The following is a 23,052-nucleotide window of genomic DNA, read 5'->3' as shown; positions in this document are numbered from 1 at the left end:
GGATAGATGGCTACTTTCTTTGCACACAGGAGAAAGCGACAGAAGCATAAACTGGGTTTAGTTCAAAGCAATTCATTTCAATGACTCCACACACTCATTCACTAAGTTGCCTTTCCTTTGCCCAAGGGCAGAAAGGGTTCTTGGCCACTGTCCCAAGGAGGCTGCCTGGCTTGATGGCCATCGGTTCTTCTTGACTAATAAGCCCTTTTTACTTTCGGCTCACACTGAGAAGGCAGCGCTTTGCCTGATCCAATCAGTTGATTAGAATAAGAATCCGGAGGGGTTTGATCGATGGTTACATTAGGAGCAGGGCCTCAGAAGGAGGTCTTGTCAAAGGATGAGGAGCAGAAGGCCGCCATGTTTACTTTGGGGGAACAGTGTGCAGTCAGATCTACGGAAGCAATGATTGATTTGCAGGCTTTTTGATCAACTACGAGACTCTCATCACAGCTGTAATTACCAAAACAATATAAGTGAATTTGGATTTGAGGAATTGGATCCAATATAGCAGAGTGGTTCAGAGAACGACTCAGGTTTGAATCCTGGCTCCTTGACCTTGGGCCAGTTACTTCACCTTTCTGCACCTTAGTTTAAGTAAAAGGGGGATAATTGTACCTTACCTCTTGGGGTTGTTGCAAGTCTTAAAAAAAGTTAGTATGGGGGTGCCTGGGTGGCGCAGTCGGTTAAGCGTCCGACTTCAGCCAGGTCACGATCTCGCGGTCCGTGGGTTCGAGCCCCGCGTCAGGCTCTGGGCTGATGGCTCAGAGCCTGGAGCCTGTTTCCGATTCTGTGTCTCCCTCTCTCTCTGCCCCTCCCCCGTTCATGCTCTGTCTCTCTCTGTCCCAAAAATAAATAAACGTTGAAAAAAAATTAAAAAAAAAAAAAAAAAAGTTAGTATGTATTGGGTGCCTGTTACAGTATAGAAGTGTTTGCTATTATTTATTATCTCTATAATTAAGGGAGACGGGGGTCAGGGGAGAAAATATTTACCCTCTTGGGCAAGCATGGGCTTCATTTAATTCAATAAAAAGTTTCTGGATGTCTATGATTTATCAGGTGTTGGTTTCAGATATGAGAAAGGCATAGGCCTGTACTCAAAGAGTTCATGGTCTAGTAAGGGAGAAAGACACGTAAACATGTGCATCAATATACACCGTAACGGTGAAAACATCAGATGCAACAGTTGTGCAGAAGAGGGAGTGATGAACTCTATCTGGGGGCATCTCCGAGCCAGTGATTTCTGAGCTGGGCTTTGAAGATGGATGGAGTTTGCCAGATGAGCGAGTGGCCGGTGGAGGGATTTCAGGAAGCAGAGGGATATCCCCGTAAAGGCACACACTCCTGAAACAACACACTTGCTTTTGCTGGACTATAAAATATGGGGGGGGGGGGGGGGGGAAAGAAGGAAAGGAGGGGGATGTGATTATAGAGCATCCCCGAAGTGCATTTGATTTTGTTTACATTAATATTGCAGCATCAAAGTGGAGGGGGCTGGAGATAGGTCAGGAAGAGGTAACTGTGGCCAGATCATGAAGAGCCTGGTATTTACTTGCTTCAGTTGTGTGTAGGCTGGACCGGGGCAGTGGTGGTGGGAATGCAGAGGGAACAAGAGGTAATTAGGGGGTAGGACTGTTGGGACCTGGTGACTGAGTGGATGTGGGAGGTGAGGGAGGGAGAGGAATCCCAGTCACTCCCAGGTTCACCGGGCTCAACATACATGGAGGCTGTGTGACTGTGACCTGAGGAAGAAGAGTAGGTTTGGGGAATAAGAAAGTAGGTTCCATGTTGGACATGTGGAGTTTGCCAAGCCTGTGGGACACCCGGGGGCGGGGGCGGGGGAGGGTGATGTAGGCAGTTCCCTTATACAATAGATGTTCTATGATGTGAGCTTATGGAGCTCATCTGGAGGCACGTGGTTGGGATTGGACCTGGAGCCCTAGGATATAATAGTGATAATGGCTAACATTTCACATGTGCTTGTTATATGCCAGGCTGTGCTATGCACTTCACAGGCAATGCTAAATCAGGGACTGTATTCGCTTCGCTAAGCATTTTACCTCTAGTAACTGGCCCATACTGGGCATACAATATTTTGTTGAATGGATGCTCTCGTTAAGTCCGCACCACAGCCCGATGATGCAGATATTAGGATCTTCATCTTACAGATGAGGAAAATGCGCTAAAAAAATATCACATTGCCCAAGGTCACACACTTATGAAGTAGCAGATCAGAGATTTGAAATGAGCTCTTTGTGACTATGAAGTCTGACGTGCTGAACTGTTTTGCTAGAATGTTAAAATCTGCTCCTAAGTAGGTACTTATGGGGCTCCTGGGTGGCTCAGTCGGTTAAGCGTCTGACTCTTGATTTAGGCTCAGGTCATGATCTCACAGTTTGTGTGCTCGAGCCCCACATTGGGCTCCTGTGCTGGCTGTGCGGAACCTGTGTGGGATTCTCTCTCTCCCTCTCCCTCTGCCCCTCTCCTGCTTGTGCTCTCTCTCTCTACCTCAAGATAAGTAAACTTAAAATAATATGTACTTATGTGACTTAGGGTGAGCCTCTAGCCCCTCTGAGATTACCCCATCAGGAGTGGATTTCAAAAATCTCGGAGCTCCCTTTCCAGCTTCAAAACTCTGACGACATCAGGTGACCACGGTGGAAATGCACTGCAGGGGCCCATACCCCACCATTTAGGATGGAAGGCCTGAGAAGTGTATGTAGTGCTAGGTGCTACACCACAACGGCGAGGTGGGAGCTGTGTGGGCGGGCAAAGCGGGCGGATTAGGGTTCTGCGTCTGCACAACAAATTATCGCAAATTTAGCAGCCAGAAGCCACACGTATTTCTTCGTTTCTGTGGACTGCATGGGTAAGCTCCGTCCTCTGTCCATGGTCTCATAAAGCTGCAGTCAAGCTGTCAGCTGAGCTGAGTTTTCAGCCGGATGGTTGAAGGGAGAAGAGTCTGCTTCTGAACTCATTCTGGTTGTTGCAGACTTTATTTCCTCATGATTTTGTAACTAAGGCCTGACCTTCTGCTGGCTGTTTTGAGCTGGCCTCTGGCCATCCTCAGATCACAGAGGCTGCGTTCTCAACATGGTTGCCCACTTCGGCAAGCCTGCCGGGAGAACCTACTAGTGTGTTCTGGTAAAATGGATGTATATATCTCCTTTATATAGAAATAGATACAGGTGAATATATAAATATTGCAGATTATTTATCACAGGAGTAACATCCCATTGCCTTTGCCATATTCTATTGCTTAGAGGCAAGTCTTGGGTTCCACCTGCACCCAAGGGGAGGGAATTACACAAAGGCATGGACACCAGGAGGTAGGAATTACTGGGGGGGTCAACCAAGGGCCTCTCATCCACAAGAGGTCACATTACGTGCTGAGAATGTAAAACTAATAAAACCAACTAAAGTTGGTCTGCTTTTTTATTAATGCCACGAACTGTCAACTTTAGGTGTGACAAAGTATTTCCTGAAAAGAACGTCTCTTGTTGCTTCGAGTTGTAAACAGTTGCTGGGATTACTGTCAACTTTTCATAATGCGTATGTAAGCTTCATTTTTAAAATCACTGATCCTTTAATGCATTGTATGCCACATGGAAGGAAACTCTCAGTTATACTAATAGTTGGTCCCCAACACGTGGACTTAGCTATATGCCTCCATCTCAAGAGTACGTTTGTAATGGTTCAGAGTCAAACTGTTTTGGGTGCAATGCACATCTCCAACCTATGGTAGTACACAGCACTGTGTTTAAATAGATTTGAAATAAACACGGACAACAGTGAATGAGAAATCGAACTTGAGTGACTTCAGTTCTGTTCTTATTTATGACCGTGTGGAGTTTTTGCGTTTAAAATCTAATACTGTGAGGCGGTGCAAACAGAGGTGTGATATTTTTATTTGGTAAATATACATTTCAGTTAATACAGGCAATACTTCACTAAATTTTAATATTAGCTTTAAAGTGGAAAATTCCTTTACAATTATTCATTTTAAAACCGAAAAACGATCAAGAAAACAAAACATTACAACAATATTGTGATTTAGTAGTTGCCTAATACTTGGTAAGCTACTGTTTTGCTGCTTAGGAATAAAAATAGCTAGCACTGATTTGGCTCACCACGGGCCAGATTCTTCCAAACACACACTCCCACATACTAGTATCTACATTAACTCGTTAATACAACCTTAGCAGGTAAGTCTTGCTATTAATCTTACAGATAAAATAATCTGGGGCACCGAATGACTGCGGTTTCCTCGAGATCATCCGAGTGGAGTGGCAGAGCTGGTACCCGAGCCGGGGAATGTGGCTCCGATCCCTGAATTCTTAGCTGCTAGTAAGAAAAGACAAAACGAAACCAATATCCCCAACAACCTTGCAGGCCAATAGAAGCCCTTCAAAAAGGACAGGAAGCCTTCTTCTGGTCCAGAAGGGCTTCTTTCTATTCTAGACCCACCCCTGCTGGATCCTGGGCTGCGGGATAGCTGGCTTCCCGAGGGGGTGCTCTCTCGGCGTCCCCTCCTCTGCCCGCGTCTGCGAGGCCCACGTTTGTCCCGGCCCGTCCCAGCTTCCGGTCCTTTGCTTTTGGCCAGGTCGCAGGGTCAAGCCGTGCCAGGAGCTCGCGAGTCCTCTATTTACTGTTTGGTTTCCATGGTGACACGTAGGCGCCGTCAGCGCCTCCCGTCACAGGCCCCGCAGCGCGGCCCCCACCCGGCGCCGTGACGTCTGTCCGCCGCTTCCGTTCTGCCCATATTTGGCGCAGCCCGCGAGCCGCCCGTCGGGAGGAGGCTGGGAACCGGACTCCCGCCTCGCCCCGCCCCCTGTTCCCGGCCACGCCCCCGCAGGGTGCTGGCAGCGGCTCTGTGTCACGCGCCCCCCCTCCCGCCCCTTCCCGCAGACCCGAGGTGAGGCAAGGGGCGGAGGCGTTAGGGACCCCTAGAGAGGGCGTGGGTGATCGGATGAGCTCTGAGGTCTGTAAACATTACTTGACTCTTTGAGGCTGCATACAAAATTTGGGGCTGTCTCATCTGTCCCGGGTGGGTGAGCTCGGATCACGATTTTCTCACTCTGTGCCGGAAATCATGGAAACAGCCATCCCTCGCCTAACTCTATTTTATATTTTATAGGGTCGAACTTAAAATTCTCGCCCATGGCGCAGTGGAAAGCTTTGTAGCCAGAGGTTCTGGGTCAGTGTTGCCCCTTGGGGGATAAGTGACCTTGGGAAGGTCGCTTCTCTTTACTCGGCGTGGTAAAATGAACTGTGGGGGTGAGTGGGGGGGGGGGTGATCGTAATATTTGCAGCAGTATCAATCAGGCTTGTGAGGGAATACCGTCCCTCACCTTGGAACTACTCCCTATCCCCATGACATAATTGGAATGTCAGTGAAGCCCGCTGAGGACCCCTGCAATTTTGATCCCAATGGTAACTGGATTTGTGTGGCTCTTTGCGCCTTGCTCGTATGAGGCGCTTAATTAAAATAGTTACCTGATTATTGAATGAATCCTAGGCAAATTACCTTCGGATTTCACCTTCATAAATCCGGATCCCTGCAATTCCTCTTCCAGGCGGAAGGAAGAATATTGCGATGATTAATAATCGCGCAGCAGGGCTGCTGATGTAAAGCGATTTGCAGATGTAAAGGGCAATAAGCATTCCTGGGAGGAATCCAGTGAGATTCCAGAAGTCTCCGAGGGAGCCGTGGGTGTATATCGCCGGGCCCTGCGGGCGGGGGTGGGGCGGGCAGTGCCGCAGAGGCCACTGCTGGGGACTGGACTGCTTGGCAAGGGGCTAACTCTTCAAGCTGCTAAGTCGCGCCCCCCACCCCCCACCAGTCCCCCGGGTTTTCTGACCAGAGGACTGTGTGTTTTCCAGAATTTCAGAGCAGGAAAGCACATCCCACATTCTCCCTGCCCCCCCCCCCCCCCCCCCCCCCCCCCCCCCCGCCATTCAGCCCTTCTATTTCACACATGCGGAAACTCGGGCTCTCGAGAAGTTGGTTCGTCCACCCAAACTTGCACAGCTAGTTAGAGACAGATAAAGGCTAGGATTTCTGGCTTCCATCTCACCTCTAACCGCCTGTGTGCTCTTGTGGCTTCAGGACCCTGTTGCCCGGCTCAGATGAGGGGGTGTGCAGTAAAGCTAAGTACTGACCTCAGGCCTCCTAACGGATAACAGTGGCTGGCACACCTGCTGCTTCACGCAGCCACAGCCTGACACCAGGGCCTGTGGTGGTGGCCGGGACGTGTGTACTTCCCAAGCCACAAGCGTTCCTCCTTACAGTGGTTGGAATGGCTTCTCTTGTCCAGAGAACGTGACTTGGCTGTCCTGAAACCAGGCTTAGACTAGCCGTTAGTTATTTTTTTAATAGTGACCCAAGCCTTGCATTAAACTTTTCTCAGCTAAGACGACAGCAGAAGGCATGTAGCCTGAACCCATGGGAACCCCTTTCAGCCCTTGGAAGGTCTTTTCGTGGTACATAAAGGTTAGATTCTGTAGGGGAATGCCTCTTCAATGTCTCTCTCTCTCTCTCCCCTTTCAATCTCGACCAATTCCTCCTACATTCTACATTCTATTTCTTCCCTCACTTCCAGACTGTGTATGAAGGCAGCTCAGACTAAGAAGATTGGTGCCCACCGCTGGCCTCAGTCATCCTGCTGATTTGAGAAGTCTGGAATCCTTCACCTCTGATTGTACTCGGAGCTATAGCGGCAGAAGCGGCAGCTCTGCCCCCTGGTGGACATATGAGGCACAGCGCCCTTCTCCGATTCCAGAAGCCCTGTCACGGTAGAGGCTAGAGGAGGTATTTGCTCTTTGTTCACTCTGATAGAAATAGAAAAATTTGGCAGGAACAAAAAAATAACCCCAGCCTTTTCTCTTTCTAGTTTATTTCTGAGGATCTGGTGCATTCTTTCTCTTGCCTGGACTGTATTTTTCTTCTTGCTATCCAAACCCTGCCCCTATTTTTTCAATCCCTATTTCAAGTTCCACCTGCTTTCATCGCAACTTCTCTGACTTTCGTCTCCTAGGTATCTTCTGAATGCGGGTGTATACAGACCCAGCGCACTGAGTGCACACTTATATATGATGTCATTAGCGTTGTTTTCTTGAGGGTGGGAGCCATGCTTTGTGTGTCTTTGTGTTCTTAGACTCCGTATTGCCCCGTACAGGGCTGGGGACAGAAACTGCTCCCAATAAGCCCTTGTTGACTAAATGATAAATTAATTGATTAATCTCTGCATTCAAAACAAAACAAAACAAAACCAAAAACCCAAAACAACGCTAAGCCTTTGCTTCGACAAACCTTCTAGAACTGTTAGTTCTTTGGAGGAATCTAGATAGTGACCTAATCAAATAAAGCCTTGCACAATAAGTAGTTCACCAAGCAATTTCACAAGAGAACACCATCACCACCCAGAGAGGGATGAGAAAGTTTGAAGTGGACTCTCAGAGAGAGGAGAGTGGTGATGTGGAAAGGCCAAAGGACGAAGAATTAGGAGGGAAGGGCCTCTGCTCCTGGTTTCACAGAGGCAGCACAGGGGCTCTAGGGCCAGGTTTATACCCAGTCTCTACCATCTGCTGTGCAGCCTTAGGCATACTCCCCTCTCCGTGTGTCAGTTTCCCATCTGTAAAAATAAGTACCCATCTCCTAGCAATACGATGAGGATAAACTGAGTTGATATTTCCAAAGGTCCTGGCACATAAGTGCTAGTTAACAGTTTGTAAATGAATTTTCCATCTTAAATGTCTTGTAAATGGGATGGGGAATATTATATGATCTCTCGGTTCCCCTCTGCATTAGCCTTCCAGGACAGCGCATGAGCTTTGGGGTCAGGCAGGTCTGGGTTGACTCTTGTCTCTGTTAGCAGTTGTGTGACATTGGGCAGATCACTCGACTCTCTTGGAGCCTCAGTTTTCTCATCTGCGAAAATGAGAATAATTGTGTCTACCTCAAAAGACTGCTGCGTGCATTGTATGCTTGCAAGATGCCTATCATAGAAGGAGCTTAGTAAAGAGAAGCTATGGTTATTATTAGAAATTCTTTTAGACGTTTGTTTATTTTTGAGAGAGAGAGAAACAGTGTGCGAGCAGGGGAGGGGCAGAGAGAGGGGGAGACACAGAATCCAAAGCAGGCTCCGGACTCTGAGCTGTCAGCCCAGAGCCCAACGCGGGGCTCGAACTCACGAATCGAGAGATCATGACCTGAGCCAAAGTTGGACGCTTAACCGACTGAGCCACCCAGGCACCCCTATAGTTATTATTGATGAGAGGAGCCATATATATATACATATATACATATGTATATATATATGTATGTGTGTGTATATGTGTGTGTGTGTGTGTGTGTGTGTGTGTGTGTGTGTATGAATAGGGTCTCCAAAATCTCTGAAGTTTCAAGGAAGAGCATATGGAACAGCAGTAGTGACACCAGCTCAATCGTGGAGCTTGGGGTGGGAGGGGAGGCCCTGGGCCTGGGCCATGATTGGCTATCGCAGCCTCTGAAGAATCCAGGAATGGTTTGACTTGCACATCAGCTCTAGGAACACTTTGTGCCCGAGGGCTGCGCCGAGGGTGTGGACCCAGTGGGGCTAGGTGCCAGCAGCTGTAGGGCCATCCTGCTCCCCTTCCCAGGAGGGGGGACTTTAATAAGAGAGGGTGTGGGCAGGGTGGGCCTTAGAAACCTATTGTTGTGGAGTGTGTATGTGTGGGAATGGCCCAGAGACATCCTGCCCTGCGACCTGGGCTCCCCGGCCTGGTGTGGCTTCCCTCGTGGCAGAACCTGTCCGCACAGCTCCTCAGAGCTGTCATTCCCAAACCTGTCCAAAGACACTGGGATTGATCGCCAGCAGTTCTCCAAGGGGGGGGGGGGGGGGGAAGGAGGGCTGTGATAGTCTTAAAGCCAGATTAACCTTACTTCCCTTCAGCTGCATGTGTGGAAAAGTACTAAATGGAATATGCAAATGCTGTTTGTATTCCTTTGAGTTCTCTTCCAAGGGGAAGGATGGTTGCAAAATCCAGTAATGATAGGGTGTTGCAATTGCAAACACGCTGGGAATCACTCTTATGGTCCTCACACTTGATGGCTCTTGTCGCCTGTGACCCACAAGGAATTGTGTGATCCCCAACAGCAGGGTCCGCACTGAGTGAGTTGCTATTCTGGAATCCCAGATGCAGTCTGAGACCTGGACAAATCCACCTTAGGGGCTGTTTGGTATCTCGGAGGAATCTGTAAGCCCCATTCCAAACTCACGCTGGAAACAGGGTGGGCCCCAGGGACTGGCGTCTAGAGCAGAACGGTTTTTTTTGTTTTTGTTTTTGTTTTACTGTCTGCAAAAAACCGGGACTTATGAAGAGTCACGAAGGTGCTGGTATTGGGTGTCTGTGGGGAGGAGGGAATGTGTTTCTCTCCTTTTGCTTGTTTGTTCTCTCTGATTTTTTGTTTTTGTTTTTGTGAGAAGAAAACATGTTTTTTTAAATGTTCCCAGCAGAGCAATATGTTTGTTTTTAAATAGATAATAAATGGGAAGGCTCAAACGCCTCCTGAGTTTTTTCATTTTTATGTTATTGCTTTTCCTCTCTTTCGAAAAGAAATAGATGCTTGTGGCGAAACCTTTAAAAATTCAGGCAATCAAAATAAGGAAAATAAAAAATCACCTGTAGTCTCATCACAGAGATAACAACCGTCATTACTTTTGATCGTACTTTTCCTATACACTCTACTTTTATACCTTGTAGTTTCTATGCTGTGGTTTTTATGAAAATAGGATCACGCTGTAATAATGTTTTGTAATCTGCTTTTTCTACACCATAGATCATGAACATATTTTTCTATGTGATCAAATTAAATAGCTGGTTACATAGGATTCTGGTTATAAACGTCCAGCAATTTAAATAATTCTGCATTGTTGAAATATAACCTTTGGGCTATTTCTTTTTTATTTTTTTTAATGTTTATTTATTTTCGACGGGGAGAGAGAGAGACAGAGCATGAGTGGGGGAGGGGCAGAGAGAGAGAGGGAGACACAGAATCCGAAGCAGGCTCCAGGCTCCGAGCTGTCAGCACAGCACCCTAGGAGGGGCTCGAACCCACGGACCCAGAGATCATGACCTGAGCCGAAGTCGGACACTTAACCGACAGAGCCCCCCAGGACGCCCCACCTTTGGGCGATTTCTACATTTTTTTGCTGTTCTAGACAAGGCTACAAATATCTTTGCAGCTGATTATTTGTACACCTTCAAGATGATTTCTTTTGGGGTGGGCCAAGAGTGTGCTCCTTCTGGAGGCTTTCGAAATGCAGCTGTGCTGTCAGTACAGGGTCACACGGTTTCTAGCTGTGTAATTGTAAAAATTACTTACCCTTCAGAACTGCTCTTTTTTTTTTAATTTTTTTTTTAACGTTTTTATTTATTTTTGAGACAGAGAGAGACAGAGCATGAATGGGGGAGGGGCAGAGAGAGAGGGAGACACAGAATCGGAAGCAGGCTCCAGGCTCTGAGCCGGCAGCCCAGAGCCCGAAGCGGGGCTTGAACTCGCGGACCGCGAGATCATGACCTGAGCTGAAGTCGGACGCTTAACCGACTGAGCCACCCAGGCGCCCCCTTTCAGAACTGCTTTAATGTCCTCAACTGCAAAGCTGGAATGATAGCAGCTATCTAGTGAAGGCGGGTTGTAAGGATCGGATGAAAAAGTGTATAAAATGGTGGCTGGCATGGCACATGATGATCCCTCCATACACGGAGCCTTCAGTGAACTTGTAGCTTCTGATTCAGGGATTGTCTTTCCTTCAGGGGAAGGAGTTGTCCTGAAATTGGGGTCTGGCTGCCCGGGCAAGTTGGGGGAGAACTCAATCAGGTTTAAATGGTAAATGGTGGAGACGCTGGAGCGGGAAGGGTAGAAGCAGACAGGTAACAGAGAGATGGCTGGTGGTGGGGAGGGTGAGGAGAGGTTAGCAGAGGAGAGAGTGAGCCGTCGCGGAGAATGGGACTCAGTGGGCAGGGATGAGTTGTTCGCACGGATGTTTGCAGCAGGGACCCTCCAAAACAGGGCCGTGGGCCAGTCGCTTTGCAGTGTGTGTGTGTGTGTGTGTGTGTGTGTGTGTGTGTGTGTGTGCGCGCGTGCGCGTGTGTGTGTGTGTGTGTGTGTGTGTGTGTGTGGAGCCTGTGTCCTCTGCTTCTGGCCCCATCAGGCTGCTTTCTGCCTCCCTCCCTGTTGCCTCACTCCATGCCAGTTCCTTCTTTCAGTTCCTTGAATGCTCCACGTTCCTCCCTGTTGCGTGACCTCTGTACATTCTCTTCCTCCTGCCAGGAGCTTCTACTCTTTCCCTGGCTTAGGCATCATCAGCTCTCAAGCTTATAGTTCACTTTCTCAGAGAGGCCTTCCCTGACCATTTGGTATAAACCGGCTCCCCTCCCTCCTGTGACTGTCTCATGGCCCTCTGCACCCACGTGGCAGCCACATCAAGGTTTGTAGTCGTGTGTGTGACGATTCATCCTTGGGGTCCCCGCTAGGCTGAGAGCCCCCCAAGGGTAGGAACAGGGTCTGTTTTTTGCTCACTATTGTATCTCGATGCCCAGGACATGGTAGGCACTCAGTAAGTACTTATTGAAATGGAAGAAGATGAAGCGAGTTGCTTTGTGACCTATAGAATGCTTTTACATCCCTCCTGTGGCTTCAGTCCCATCTTGATTGATGCTGGCTGATTGGCTGAAAGAATAGGAGATTTGGGGGCTGCAAGGGATGCCTTGGCCAGTTCCTCTCCCATCCTTCTTTCTGTTGAGGAAGTGGGCTTCCCTTTCTCAGGCTAGAAGCTTTAAATCAGCGCTTCTTAAACCTTAATGTTTGTATATATAATTTTTATAATTTTTTCGAATGTTTATTTTTGAGAGAGCGAGAGAGAGAGAAGGACAGAGCGCGAGTGGGGAGGGGCAGAGAGAGAGGGAGACACAGAATCCGAAGCACGTTTCAGGCTCTGAGCCAGCAGCACAGAACCCCATACGGGGCTCAAACTCACCAACCATAAGATCATGACCTGAGCTGAAGTCAGATGCTTGACCGACTGAGCCACCCAGGCGCCCCTACCCGGGGATCTTCTTAACATGTGAATTTTGATCGCAGGTGTCTAGGATCCTCCCTAGGGTCAGGTCCAAGATACTGAATCTCTAACAATCTCCCATGTCAGGCCCCAATTGTTGAACAGCAAGGCTTTCTATTCCCCTTGCTGGCTGTGATACCCACGCTGAAGATTGAATCGCTGCGCCCTCTGTCGGCTACCGGAGGGCATGGCAATCCTTGACCAAGTAGATAAAGCGCGCATACATGGATTTTATAAGGCACACCAAATTCTTGGGGGACAAGATCTTCTGCTGAAAGTGGATGGACTCACAGATTCTGAAAGCGTTAGGAAATTTACTCTTAAGAATGCACTCTGTACAGGATCCTGCCATGCTGAGGCAAAAGGAATTCTCTGAATTGAAGAATGTTAGGGCTGGAGAGACCCTTACACTCAGCTAGTGAGCGATTTTCTTCTTTTGCCACTGTTTGCTTTTCCCACTTTTTCTTTTTCTTTTTTTTTTTTTTTTAAATAGCAGAGGACTTTCTTCAGAATCAGGGCTGCATAATGACTTTGATGGGCCCTAGACTCTTTGGCCTTTGTGGGCTCCTTCCTCTATAAAAATTAATTGAAAATTATATTTTATGACTGCATTGGTATGAAGACAAATAGGTTAACATATATAACGTAGTGTCATTTTTTGATATAAAAGTTAATTTTTTTCTCCTGAGTTTTAAGGGAAATAAAATCATGTCTATGGATTTGTGAAAATATTGTGGGCCTTAGGCACCATGCCTTCTGTATCAGCCCTGTTCTCCACACAGCACCCAGTTTATATATCTCTCTACACGCGCCCAAGGCTGTAGAAGATGCCTCGAGGGTCATAATGCTTTTTAAGCAGGTGACCAGATTGGACACGTTAAAGGACTTAGACATATAAGCTGAGTGTTTACTATGTGCCAAGTGCTCAAAACATATGTAAGTTTCAGAACAGCCTGGTTGCGTAGGAGAAGGTGACGAAATTTTCCTCACGTCACAGTCTAGTAGGTGGCAGATCTGAACTCCGGGTCTGTCTGATCCCTCCAAAGGCTGTGCTTTCGATGGGACAAGGTATATACATCGAGATGTCTGCCTGGGTGTCTGTTCCTAAATGTATGTTAAAGTAGCGGGGGCACTAAGGGGCAAGATGTCAGGGAGGGCTGGAGGGTCTTTGGGAAGATGGAGACTTGAGGCTGGCTTTGGGGAAACCATAGCAGAGATGAAGTGTCAGGAAAAGGCACCTGAGGCCACAGCGGTGTAGAGGTGGGGTCCCCTGGTTCGGGGACCATGAAGAGATTTCCCAAGCAGGAGGGAACTCAAGACGTAGAGGGTGATGAGGCAGAGTGTGGCTACCGAGCCTGCGGAAATTGGGCTCAATCTAACGTTCGGTGGGAGGTTTGCACCCTTGCAGGGTGCATCCTTGCACCCTAAAATCTAGTCCTAAATCATCAACAGTGTAGCAAAGCTTTATCTGCCGTCCTCGACTCAGTTTCTTATCCAACAAGTAGGCGTTCTGAAGTTTGCCCTACACTCTTCAGAGATGTCAGGAAGTTCAAAAGACTGTCAGCTCCGTAAGGGTGGGGAGCCTGTGTCTGATCAGGCTGTATTCCCAGGGCCTGGGCACTCAGCACACCTTTGAGGAAGGAGTGGACATCATATTCTACAAATCCCTTTAAAAGCAGCGAGTAGGAAGTAGCTGCTTCAGGAGAAAGGGTTCCAGGCCAGAAGAGGGCGCTGTTCAGCAAACAAGTTTTAGTGTAAGGAAACCCCAGGCTCTTTCTGCGGGGTTGGGGGATTGAGCATTTGCATCTCTGGGCTTTGCTTTACACTCTGGGACTTAGGTGATCAAATCATTCTAAATTCTTATGTTAACTCTTGTTTTCTAACTAGGAAAAGTGGCCAAAATGTAGTTTATTTTCTCTATTTCACATTCTCTTAATGCTTTAGGCACTTAATACAGATGTAATTATTTGGGGGGAGAACAGAGCTTAAAACAGCAACCAGTTTATTGTATCTCATGATTTTGTGAGTTAGGAATTAAGACAGGCATTGGCCAGGACATTCTTCTGCTCAATATGGCAAAGACTGATGTCCTCTGTGGTATTCAACTGGGAGATGGGCTGGTCTGGAGTGTCTAAGATGGCTTCACTCACATGACACAGATGTAATTTTACATTTTGTGTGGTTATTTGACTAATGTCTGTCTCCCCCACTAGTCCAGAAGCTACTACCAAGGGGCTGGAGCTGTGTCTGTCTATCATTTTATCGCTAGTGGCTGGCACAGTGCCTGGCCAATTGAGACTTAGTAAATATTTGTTAAATATTTGTTGGATCGATGATGTAATTTTTATAAAGAGTGTCAGGATCCTCAGAAAACAGGCATTGGTGGGAGTTAATGATGACGATAATAGCTCAGTAAGGGGGCGCCTGGGTGGCTCAGTCGGTTAAGCGTCCGACTTCAGCTCAGGTCGTGACCTCACGGTCCGTGAGTTCGAGCCCTGCGTCGGGCTCTGTGCTGACAGCTCGGAGCCTGGAGCCTGTTTCAGATTCCGTGTCTTCCTCTCTCTCTCTGACCCTCCCCCGTTCATGCTCTGTCTCTCCCTGTCTCAAAAATTAATAAATAAAAATGTTAAAAAAAAAAAAATAGCTCAGTAAGTACCAAGACTAAGCCAAGCTAAGTAGCTCTATAGCCTGGCGGGTTGGCATAATTTACTCCCATTTTACAGATGAGGAGCTGAGGTTGCCCTGACACAGCTGCAAAGGGCGACACACGATAAGCACCTTTTATGTCGCAAACCAGAGAATCTGGGAGTAAACTCAGGAGCCCCGGAGGCCAAGCAAGTTATTAAACTGAGTTATTTGGGAGATAAAAACCTGATGAAATGACAAAAAGCTACAGGTGTGTTTTCAAATTAGTCACCAACAATGTTCCAGATTCCTGCTTCTGTAGTTATCCAAATAATAAAAGCAAAGTCACCCCCAAGTGATGATTTGAAAATCCACTTGGATGTCTATTGCCATATTCACTTAAACTGTTCCTCAAAAATCCACCTAAGTGTTTCTTCTTCCTGGTTTTATTTATTTTTGATGTTAATCCACAGCTGGACGGTTCCATCAACATGGTGTATTGCTTCTTTAGTTTTATCAAACAACAGGCTGGCTTTTATTTTATTTATTTATTTTTTTATTAAAAAAATTTTTTTTTAACGTTTTTATTTATTTTTGGGACAGAGAGAGACAGAGCATGAACGGGGGAGGGGCAGAGAGAGAGGGAGACACAGAATCGGAAACAGGCTCCAGGCTCTGAGCCGTCAGCCCAGAGCCTGATGCGGGGCTCGAACTCACGGACCGCGAGATCGTGACCTGGCTGAAGTCGGACGCTTAACCGACTGCGCCACCCAGGCGCCCTAGGCTGGCTTTTAGTCATGAGTGTGGCATCTCAGAGCCAACAGTGGGCTGGCGAGAGTGTCCTTGATTGAAGTCATCAGAGGGATCAGAGCATTAATGGATTATCTGATGCCTCGGCTTCCTATGGGCTCTGTCCTGCCTGAAAGGCTCTTCTAGATCTTGTTACTGTGATGGGGAAATACCCCAGGGTGCCAGGAAATCCCTGCCCAGGCAGGGAGCTGACTTCCCGGTTAGTATCCCAGGGATGCTAAGCCCAGCCCCTGCAGCCAATCAGCAGCGGAGCTGCCTCAAACTGACAAGCAAAACGGAGCCCAACAAAAGCAGCTGGAACTTGAACAAACATATTTGGGTGAGGCTGGGAGGGGAGTCAGGCCTGGCGTCATCCAGGCTCTGGGCCAGGCTGTTGTCATGGTGATAGCCAGCCAGTTTACCAGCCGGCAGCTGAGCCAGTTTTCTGAGGGGGAAGCCTAAGGAGGGGGGCTGGGGTGCCCAAGGGGGCTGCGCTTCTCCAAGTAATGGAAACCCACAGAGAAGGCACGGCCACTTCCAGAGAGTAGTGCCTTGTCACAGGAGCTGGTGGGCGGCCTGGGGAACAGTGGGCTCAGAGAGGCTGGCCAGCCCGGGAGGGAGGGAAGTGGCCACTGAGCGAGCAAAGAGGCCTCTGGAAAGGCTGAAAGGCTGGAAGGCTTTCAGGGCAGAGAGGATTTGCAGCTGTGTTAGCTTTCTTGGCAAAACATGAATTGAAGTAGATCACAGAGTTCTTTAAAACAAGAAAACAAAACAAAACAAAACAACAACAACAACACACAGAGGCCAGTGGATGAGAGGGAGTCTTTGGGAATCTCAGAAGTAGAACATGAAAATGTCTACTCCCTCTCCAGGAGCCCTTTTTCTTTTTCTCTTCTTTTCTTTTCTTTTCTTTTCTTTTCTTTTTTCTTTTCTTTTCTTTCTTTCCTTTTCTCTTCTCTTCTTTTCTTTTCTTTTCCTTTCTTTTTTTTCTTTTCCTTTTCTTCTTTTTTTCTTCTTTTCTTTTCTTTTCTCTTCTCTTCTTTTCTTTTCCTTTCTTTTCTTTTCTTTTCTTTTCCTTTTCTTCTCTTTTTCTTTTCTTTTCTTCTCTTTTCTCTTCTCTCTTTTCTTTTTCCTTCCCTTCCCTTCCCTTCTCTTCCCTTCCCCCCCTTCTCTCCCCTCCTTTCCCCTCCCTTCCCTTCCCCTCCCTCCTCCCTTCTCTCCTCCTCTCTCTCCCCTCTTCTCCCCTCTTTTCTTTTTGCTGATGTCCACAAGTCAAGTAATTTCTTGGAGGCCCAAGAGGAACAAACAGCATTCAGCATAAAACAAAATGTTAGAAAACATGTGCTTTGTAGGGCAGGGCCTACCAGGTGTTTGTGTCCACGAGGGTAGGTTACTTCCAGGTGAGGAATAGACACCCTCCTGCCCTCAGAGCATTGCAAATGTGGCTGATGTGTCACACTTGGGTCATTAGGTGGCAGAAAGAGAGGCTTGTCTCACTCAGTGTTCTGGCCCATGAATGTCTGGATATTAATAGTCTGACACTTGACACACACAAAAAATAGACACTCTGGCTGACGTGCAATATTAGCAAAACAAATACAGTGGGGGAAGGAATCCCAGTGCGTCCTCCAGAGATCTTGCCGCAAAAGTGTCTCCCGCACCAGAGGACAGACACTGTATGAATCCTTTTGCACGCGGTTCCCAGAGCAGTCACGCTTATAGAGACACAAAGTAGAAAGGTGGTTTCAGGGGCTGGAGAAGAGGAGGAGGGTGTTGGTGTTTAATGGGTATGGAGTTTCAGTTTGGGAAAATGAAAAGAGCTCTGGAGATGGACGGTGGCGATGGCTGCACAGCCATGGGAACGTGCTTAATGCTGCTGGACTGTGCATCTGAAAATGATTAAAACGGTGAACTCTGTGTTACGCATATTTTACCGCAGGTTTTTTTTTTATTTTTAATTTTTTTTTTAACATTTATTTATTTTTGAGACAGACAGAGACAGAGCATGAATGGGGGAGGGGCAGAGAGAGAGGGAGACACAGAATCGGAAGCAGGCTCCAGGCTCCGAGCCGTCAGCCCAGAGCCCGACGCGGGGCTCAAACTCGCGGACCGCGAGTTCGTGACCTGATCTGAAGTCGGACGCTTAACCGCCTGAGCCACCCAGGCGCCCCTATTTTACCGCAGTTTTAAGAAAAGTGTCAATTAAAGACTGTCTTCTTGTTGTAGCGGGAGACGGTGGCATTTGAAGGCTGACTCACCTCTCTGAGCCTCAGGGTGTCCTCATAAAGAGGACTTATGTCTTCCTGTAGCCCTTAAGGAAGAATGGATGTGAAAGCACTTGGTGAACTGAAATGCACCACAAGAACGTGAAATACGGTTAAGATATTATTTCAAAACTCATTGTTAAGGCACCCAAGTGTCGGGGGGAAAAGTTGAAGCTGAAATGGGGGAACTTTGGAGGAAACTAAGGAAAGGATTATATTTGGCCATCAGAGGAACTGGAAAATGCCCCAATGCCTTAGGAGAGCAGGAGAGAATTTGGGGCTCCTTCTCAGGGGCCAGAAGGTAGGACCGACTTGGGCTCTCCCAGCGATTTAAAAAATACTTCTCCCTTTTGCTTCGCCTAAATTGAGAAACAAGTTAAGCCCACCCATCGAGAGGAAATGAAAGGCAACAATGTCAAAACATCACCTCTCGAATTTCATGAAGGGAAATGGTACCGTTACGACACGATGCTGGGTCAAAGTTTATGAGACCTGGAACCCAAATGTGCTGGGAGGACTCAAGTCACCGTGGGTCTCCTTTACTGTTATGTTCATGAAAAGCAGCTTAGAGTAATTAAGTCCAAGCAACGTTTTTTTCCGCTTAAAGAAAACGTCATTCACCTGTTAGGTTAGCATAGATCAGCATGTGTGAAGCATGTGTGAAGCACTAAATGAAATGAGGTACACACCTTACCTTTTCATTTCTTATAGCAACCGTGCAAGGTAAATCTTTTTCGTGGATAACATGAGAGTCACGGGCAGCAGTTTGTTCTTTCTGGTTGTTTCCGCCTCCATAAAATGAGAACCGCATCACAGCCAGAGCCGTTTAGCATCTTGTTCCTGGTCACTCAGTTGGTAAGTGGTAATGTCAGGATTTGAACTCATGCCTGACTCCAGAGCACCACACTACGCTGGAGAAGACCCTGTGGCCGAGAAGCTTGTGAGACAAAACTGGAGTATTTTGCTCCGGGAGCAATTAGAACGAGCAATTGGTAAATTGCTTTGTCGTGGCATTCCATGATGTCACGTTGGCCCACCAGGGGGAAGAGCAGCGAGTCTCACGGGCGTGTGTCAGCAGGGATTTGGCTGCAAGGTTGCATGAAACCGCCATGCACGGAGTATGAAAAACGCCTGGCTGTGTTATGTATGCACGCATGTACGTCCTGTGTCTTGTGTGTTTTGTTCTCCTTGTTGTATGTTACAGGTGTTATGGATGCGTTGTGCGTGTTATGTGTGCATTCCGTGTATGTGAGTGGGTTGTGTAAGTGACGGAGGCTTGCCTGGTGACTGATGTCTTCAACATTGCAGCCCAGACGCTCCAACAGCCCACACTTACTCGGTGCCCACAGCGAGCTGGCCACTCGTCCTAGTGCTTCCCACGTGGCAACTCCTTCATTTTCGCAAGAGTCCCGGGCAGTAGCTACCTAGAGTAGCCTCACTTTATGAATGAGAAAGTGGAGGCACAGAAGGATCAATCAACTTGCTCTAGACGACCCAGATAGTAAGAAGTGGGTCTGGGATTGGAAACCGGGGAGGCTGGCCTCAAATTCTCTGGTCTTTTTTTTTTTTTTTTTCTTCTTCTTCTTTTTTAATGTTTATTTTTGAGAGAGACAGAGACCAAGTGTGAGCGGGGCAGGGGCAGAGAGAAAGGGAGACAGAATCCGGAGTAGGCTCCAGGCTCTGAGCAAGCTGTCAGCACAGAGCCTGATGCGGGGCTCGAACTCACAAACCGTGAGATCGTGACCTGAGCCGAAGTTGGACGCTTGACCAACTGAGCCACCCAGGCGCCCCCTTTTTTTTTTTTCCTTTTCTTAATCGGTGCTCCCAGATCACCATGTGAAAGATGATAGAATTGTCCTCGTCCTTCTGTGGGTGAAGAGCCTGTGAACCATGTGACAATCAGCACCTTCCAATTAAACATTAGCCACGGTGAGACAGGTGGCCATTGCTGGCCTTACAGTGCACGTGTGATTTCTTTTGTAAAACATTTTATTTTTAAGTAATCTCCGCACTTAACGTGAGGCTCGAACTCACAACCCCGAGATCAAGAGTCTCATGCTCTACCAACTGAGCCAGCCAGGCTCAATTTAATGATGTGTGATTTCTATCAATTTAATGATGATTAAGAGTTGAAAAGGATTGTTGTCGAAATCTTACATTTCACACTTGTGAAATCTGTACAGACAAAATAGTTTCATTGATTTTTTTCCCTCTAAAACTGGGGACCACTTAGAGAGGCCCCATATCTATGGAGCAGATGTTCTCTGGCTCATAAGGACAGACTGATTTACTTGAGGTAGGATGACATTTCCTCTCGTGTCTTTCTCCAGTTGGTCTTCCTGAGGCCTGGCACTTTGGAGTGGAAGATAAAACGAAAAAGTCTCTGGCGATGCCACTGAAGGTGGAGGAGGAGACTGAGCCCGTTACCGTAGCAACACAGGCCAATGGTTCTCCGTCCGTCTGTCCGTCCCTCCATCCATCCACAAATGAGTTTTGTCGATGACAAAAACTCAGACGTGAACGAAAGAAAGTAGTTGCTTTCGCGGAGCATCTGTTCCAGTGCAGAAAAGGCATCAAACAACTAAATAAACATAGACACAATAGAAGTCCAGACAGAGATAAGGGCTTGGAGGAAAATAAAGCAGGGAAAGCGGGGAGAGAGTAAGGCATATTTTGCCTAGTGTGGCCACAGGGGCTTATCTGAGGCTCTGCAGAGTGGTTAATCTAATTGCATTAGACTCAAAGCTCCCAAGTCTAGACCCCACTCTCAGTGGACTTCTTTCTTCTCGTTCCCCTTCTCCCACAGGATCTGAGGGTAGCCAATGACCCCAAACCCTCAGCTGCAGAGTGGAGGTAGGTGAGGGTCATTTAGGCAGGGGATGAGGAGAAGGTGAAGCTAGACCCCGGGGAAGGGAGCAGAGGGTTCAAGGGCTTGGACGCTCATGGGATGAAGGGTCAGTGGTTGTTCATTGATTACCTACTCGATATCCATTCCTCTTCTCCCCACTTCCTACCAGCACTCATATTTGCTTTCTGGGTTTGGGTGGGATGTCAAGGGGGGTCCTGAATGTCCTAACAATCAGCACAATCTCAGTCCTGTTACCTCAGTGATCGGTTCGTATTGTGAAGTGTGGAGTGTGACACTTTGGGTCTTCTTTTATTCTTTTTCATTAAAAATTTTTTTCTTATTACATTTATTTATTTATTTTTGATAGAGGGAGACAGAGCACAAGTGGGGGAGGGGCAGAGAGAGAAGGAGACCCAGAACCCGAAGCAGGCTCCAGGCTCCGAGCTGTCAGCACCGAGCCCGACGTGGGGCTCGAACTCACAAACCGCGAGGTCATGACCTGAGCCGAAGTTGGACGCTCAACCGACTGAGTTGAGAAGACTTGGGTCTTCTGATGGTTATAATGGTGAAGTTCTCTCTCCTCCTGGTAAAGGCACAGATACAAGTAGCCCTGGGTCCATCTTGGGACCTCGATGGAAGCCATCCCGAGGGCAAAGCCAACCCATGGAAGAGGGCAGAGCACAGACAAGTGGAGCCAGACTCCCAGTTCTTGAAACACGCAGCGCTGGAGTTTTCCCCTTGTGAACCAATTCATTCATTCACAACGTTTTGAGCGCTTGTTATGTGTTAGACGCCGTTCTCCAAATTTGGGAAACATTCAACGCCTGATGTATGATGAGTTGCTATAAAGGCCTGAACCCCTTGCCTCAACTCAGGACAACTCTGGAAGGTCACGCGAGCCCTGGAACGCTCCGTGGGATTGATGGAGGCCTCTGCTGGGTTTCCATCTCGGCTCCGCTTCTCCCTCTGCCCAATCCTGCCCAATCCTTTCTTTCCTCCCTTTCTGTGCGCGTCGATCCAGGCAGCACACGGTGCACGCTGGTCTCAGAGTTTCTTCTCAGGAACCCAACCGATGACTCTGTGAATGTGAGCTGTTATCATCATCGTCGTCGTCCTCCCCATCCAGAAGCCTCCTGAGTGATAGAGCAAAGAAGAGAAAGTGTGTAAAGGGGAGAGGTTTTCCTACTAACTGGGCAAGGGTGGCCCCGTGGGGCAGCTCAGAATGGCTAGAACGAAGACCCCACACCTTTTGCGGAGCTGAAGGTTTGTTCAGTGGAGCGGGGGCGGGGGGTCCTTCTCAAATCCTCGTCTCCAGTCACTTCTGTGTGGATTGGAATTGGTGGCTTGAGCCTCAAGTAGAGCTCTGTGTATGAGCTTGACCGGTCAACAGTAAGATTTTTCTTTCTTAATGGACTGTCCCACCCTCTCCCCTCCAATATTAACAGTGTAGTGCAGGGTTACACTTTTACCTTGTTATTCAATTTCCTGCCACGGCTATTCTGGGAATTTGGCAAGCACTTTTCACATATAAAAGCTCAGCTTTTAGTGCTGTGATGGGTGGACCAGTTGGAAACGGACGGAGGCTCCTGGTTTTATAGTCGCACGGGGGCAGGAGTTTGCTTTCTTGAATCCGGAGAGATATCGGGACACTGGTTATTCGCAGGCTGAATCTGGCCAATGAAAACCAGGGTTTAGCACTTACCCTGTTCATAGCTTTGCTGGAGGGGGCAGCTTGTTTCTGTCCTCTGGCTTTTAACTTTTTTTAAATTTTTATTTAGAAAAAATTTTTTTAAATGTTTATTTTTGAGAGAGACAGAGCATGAGTGGGGGAGGGGCAGAGAGAGAGAGAGAGAGAGAGAGAGAGAGAGAGGGACAGAATCCAAAATAGGCTCCAGGCTCTGAGCTGTCAGAGCCTGACGCAGGGCTCGAACTCATGAACTGTAAGATCATGACCTGAGCTGAAGTCGGATGCTCAACTGACTGAGCCATCCAGGTGCCCCTGTCCTCTGGCTTTTTAAGCACAGTGATCATGACGCAGGAAAGCAAACTGGCTGAGCTGTCTCTAAAATGCTGATGGATTCAGTTGAACCCCACGACATCATTCAAGCACTGGGCAAGCACTGTGTGCATGTGTGTGTGGGGGGGTGGGGGGGCAGGTCCCTACCATCTGTAGGGGAGACAGACTATGTTCCCAAACAACACGTCACCCAGCACAATGGACTTAGAGCCAGTCAGACCAGTGCTCAAAACCTGAGCTGAGTCCTAGTTCCGTTACTAAAGGATGTGGTTTTATATTTGGGGTGACACAAAGCTCTTTAGACCGATGGGTAGGAGATGGTAATTCTGGAAAAGGGAACTGTCTTGTGTTTGCCGTGTTATTTATGAATATTCAGTTTTGCTATAGAAAATGAGAGACATTAAGTATAGA

General features: G+C 47.8%; 1 long non-coding RNA gene and 2 other non-coding genes across 5 annotated transcripts; 2 read left to right on the top strand and 1 right to left on the bottom strand.

The window, feature by feature from the left end:
* The first annotated feature begins 4,841 nt into the window (after window positions 1-4,841).
* Window positions 4,842-22,757, top strand: LOC147579826 (uncharacterized). Of its 3 annotated transcripts, none has more exons than XR_015252180.1 (4): window positions 4,842-4,978; window positions 6,600-6,808; window positions 18,488-19,705; window positions 20,107-22,757. It is a non-coding gene; the product is annotated as an uncharacterized LOC147579826 (long non-coding RNA). The 3 variants fall into 3 exon arrangements; XR_015252182.1 differs by lacking the exon at window positions 4,842-4,978 and adding an exon at window positions 5,991-6,490; XR_015252181.1 differs by lacking the exon at window positions 18,488-19,705.
* LOC112856723 (small nucleolar RNA SNORA17) lies at window positions 16,931-17,055 on the top strand. Its single transcript, XR_003223268.1, has one exon. It is a non-coding gene; the product is annotated as a small nucleolar RNA SNORA17 (small nucleolar RNA).
* Window positions 19,786-19,858, bottom strand: TRNAK-CUU (transfer RNA lysine (anticodon CUU)). Its single transcript has one exon. It is a non-coding gene; the product is annotated as a tRNA-Lys (tRNA).
* Window positions 22,758-23,052: the final 295 nt, after the last annotated feature.

This window comes from Puma concolor, chromosome B3 (genome assembly GCF_028749965.1).
Source record: "Puma concolor isolate L17-30 chromosome B3, mPumCon1.1.hap2, whole genome shotgun sequence".
Lineage (NCBI taxonomy): Eukaryota > Metazoa > Chordata > Mammalia > Carnivora > Felidae > Puma > Puma concolor.
The sequence above is the reverse complement of the archived record's forward strand: the minus strand, read 5'-3'. Positions and strand labels throughout refer to the sequence as shown.